The 4,187-nt window shown below is 36.5% G+C and overlaps 1 pseudogene; it reads left to right on the top strand.

Moving 5' to 3' along the window:
* Positions 1-2,964: 2,964 nt before the first annotated feature.
* LOC125395499 (vomeronasal type-1 receptor 4-like) lies at positions 2,965-3,670 on the top strand (annotated as a pseudogene).
* Positions 3,671-4,187: the final 517 nt, after the last annotated feature.

Below are 4,187 nucleotides of genomic sequence, written 5' to 3' on the forward strand. Positions count from 1 at the left end.
TTCTTCTCCTCCCCCTCCTCTTATACCCTTTCCCATGACTCCCATGCTTTCAATTTACTCAGGAGATCTTGTCTTTTTCTCCTTCCTATGTAGATCCATGTAAGTCTCTATTAGGGTCCTTGTTGTCTAGGTTGTCTAGGCTTGTGGACTGTAGTGGCTTCTAGACATAAAGCAAAGCTGTGACCTTTATTTTTAATTTTCATTTCATTGGTCAATAAAGTTAGAGATTTCGTGCCTCTTAAGATATATTTGAACATTGGGATTCAAAACATTGTTGTGATAGACTATGGGGAAACTGGAAGTTTGACTGAATACATTTTGCGTTGTGATATTGTTACAAGACAACGGGTCCAAGGTAGTGGGATGTGGTGGTTTGAATAGCTATGGCATGGATAGAGTCATGTGTTTGAATATTTGATCTATAAGGAGTAGCATTTATGAGAGGTATGGTCTTGTTGAAGTAGGGGGTGGACTAGTTGGAGGTCTGTGCAGGTATAAAGTTTGTGGTCTATCTCAAATGCATACATTATGAGCAACGTGGCAGGCGGTTTACTTCATGTAGCCTGAAGATCAAGATGTTACACTCTCAGCTACCTCTTCACCTCCATTTCTGCCTGCTGTTATCATGTTTCTAGCTATGAAAATAATGAACTAAATCTCTGAAACTGCAAGAAAACATCAATTAAATTTTTTTAAGAGGTACTGCTGTCATGGTGTCTCTTCAGAGCAATATAAATTATAAGTAAGAAAGAAGTTATTTTTAGGACTGGAGTTATTAGCATGTAGGTTTTATTTGTATTATTTAAGCAGAGACAAGAAGTTGTCCGCAGTGTTGGTAGTTACAAGGACATGACCTTGATCTAAGTTTCTTGGTCTATCTATAAGCAAGTCCAAGTTTTGAATTTTCTTCCTTTTTACCTTCATTTGTTTGTTCATTTTTATTTTGTTTTGTTTATTTAGATTAAATGTAGCTGATTTCTTTAAGTCTTTTTTATATTTAGTGTTTTGGTTGACCCATTCCTTCCTACCCATCACTATCCTCTTATTCTAGCTTTTCTTTTTATGCACATCATTTTACTTCAATTATCATATCATTTGTTTTTTCTTTCCTTCCACACACTCTCTTATAGAGATTCTTTTTCCTCCCTCATGGGCCCCATTCTAGTTTCCTCAATTAACATTCATTTTACATAAACACATTGTGTAACATCTATAAGTAATGAAAGCACATTGAGACAGAATATATGCTAGAGATTTGGTGGGGGGCTGACTTACATCCCTTTATGAAATACTTTCTACATTCTGCTGTAGCCACTCCCTAGGGTGTTATACAATGTCAGTGCAAGGAGAATAAGATACTGCTAGTATCTGCTAGATCCTATGGTCTCAACCCTTGTCTCTACGTTGTTTTAACTTTTTCATATCCCAACATTAATATTCATTTTGTTTCAGGTCTTGATTGGTGAGTTGACTGATATTACATGGCTGATGATTGTGTGGAGTGATGGTGCCTCTCTTGGACAGCATTTTTCAGTCTGGTGCTGATACACAGTTAGCTCTGCTTCCTTCACCAAAGCTATCTCACCTACTTAAGAGGACTTCAGACACCTCTATCAGGAATAGAGTATGGTGTGTTAAGATTTTACTCTGACATTTAGCACTAATGTACTATCTAACCAACTGTCTTTTCTTTTATCATTTTCTCTCTAAACCGATGGAGTGGTGTATTATTATCACGGACAGAGTTTCAATAGAGACATGGATCATTTCTCCAGTAGCTGTCAATTATCAGATATTGTCCTTATCCTTGCCACTTATGGTAGCATTTTTCCCTTGATTTATGCTGTTTTGAAACCTTTGACATTTCATCATGCCGCACATTCCATTCTTTCTAACAGCTCTGATATGCATGTGCACACATGTATATCTATGTGGTATGATATTCATAAGGGTGTGCTTTAGCATGATGAAAGTTGTCACATAAAGTATCATTCTAATAGATTTTGTGCTGAAATTAATTTATCTTTAATCTAAGACTGTTGTAACATAAAGACAAAAAGATCACTCAGCACAATGAAAGTCCAAACTGAGACTCTGTATTAAGTTGACTTTTCTTTTATGTGGAGAGAAGCTCTTCTCACAGGCAGCCTGGAATACATTCTTCAGGGATCTTTTCAAGGAAAAAAATAGCAAAACATGCATATACTGGTTGGCAATTGGCAGGGGTGGGCAGAGAATAAAGCAACCAAGTAATTTAAAAGAAACTAAAACATTCATTGATATGGGACATTTCAGTCTTCAGTTTGTAGAAAAGGGTTGGGACTGTTTCTAGGGAATTTTCCTGGAGGTATTAGAAAAGGGCAAGTTCATTTAGGTTAAACAAAAGGTGGCCCCACTGGAGTTAAGGTGAAGAACTCTTTGCCATGTCACAATACCATAGCCGTAGTATGAGAAGTAGTATAAATTTCTCATTGCACATATACTTTTAGATGACATATACATACAACATTGGCATATTTATTTTTCAACTTTATTGAAGTTGTTTCTTTTACATTACTAGAAAATATCAATATATCCTTAAAGTCCTATATCATATTTGTTTATATGGGTTTCCAATTTTCATGGTTTCTCATGGAACAATATCACATTTCTCTGAATGATTTATTTTCTATGAAACTTGATAGCTGTCCATTCATCATTATGTACATTCTGATGTATTGTGCATGTTCACAGTAACATACATAGAAAGTAACTACACCTGTAAAATATTACTGAATTGGGTCTTTTTAAGTGGTCATGGCTGACCTTGGATAAATGAGCTTAAAGATACTTAGTTTCAGCCCCTCTGTACTCCATGTAATAAAGATTTCTTCCTCTACTTTAGACTATAAATATTTGTCAGTATTTATTTGACCAGAAGAATAACAGGTACATATTCCAAAGGAAACTTATACAAATCACAGAATGGGATTCTGGAACCTGGCAATCAGAATTATTTTTTTTATCACAAACTACAACTGGAATTCTTGGAAATTCCTCTCTAATTTTCTCCTCTTTGCTCTTTTACTACAGAAAATGCACATTAAAGCACACAGATTGGATTCTCATGCACCTAATGGCAGCCAATGCCTTGATCACTCTCTTTGCAGGAGTGCCCAAAACAATAGCACTTTGGGGATTCAAATATTTTTTGAATGATGTTGAATGCAAGCTCCTATTGTACCTTCAAGGGTTTTCTAGGAGTGTTTCCATTGGCACCATCTGCCTCTTGAGTGTCTTTCAGGCCTTGACCATTAGTCCCAGGAATTCCTGTTGGAAGGATCATAGAATCAAAGTTAAAAAGAGCATTGGCTGCCACAGTTTTCTCCTCTGGATACTGTACATATTGGTTAATTCCATTCATTTTGCATACACCCTTGCCAACAGGAAAGTCAACAATGTGACAAGAAAATGGGATTTTGGATACTGCTGCACTGTAGGTTTGAATGAAATTGGTTGTTTACTCTATGCAGCATTGGTCGTGTGCCCTGAAGTCTTCTTTTCCATGTTTATGGTCTGGTCTAGTGGATCCATGGTTCTCATTCTGTATAGACACAAATGGAGGGTTCAACATATTCATGGTTCCTGCAGAACCTCCCCTGAGTCCACCTTAAGAAGGTGCAAATCTTAAGAAGGTAAAGTAGATCGCACCTTCTTAAGATTTGCACCTTCTTAAGATATGTGTGTTTTGTCTGCTGGTTGAATCAGCAGCCTACATGATCCAATCTTATTGTGTGAGTGAGTCCCATTGTACTCTCCAACTTGAAGCTGTGAAAGCTTGGACCTCTTGACGTGCAACAGAGTCAACAAAAAGCTGTCAATAAAAATGTTCTTCTTGTAGCTTTCATTTTGTCAGAAGATCTTGGCTGCTTAGTAATTTCACGTACAGCTCTGAGTAGTATGTTCTAACTACATGAAAACTGAGATAGTGCGTGGCCATGAGCTTGTGGAAGGGCCTCAAGTTCCAAACACCACTGTTATAACCTGTCCAATAAAAATATAATTAATATCTTTTACCTCATGAAGATCCATTCAAATTAACAGATGGTTTTGATGTAATCTTGAATTATGTTTGCTATTATTTTATTGAGAATTTTAGCATCATCAGGAATATTGACTTGCACACTTCCTTTGCTGTTGTTCTATCT

This window comes from Myodes glareolus, chromosome 1 (assembly GCF_982192425.1).
Source record: "Myodes glareolus chromosome 1, mMyoGla1.1, whole genome shotgun sequence".
Classification (NCBI taxonomy): domain Eukaryota; kingdom Metazoa; phylum Chordata; class Mammalia; order Rodentia; family Cricetidae; genus Myodes; species Myodes glareolus.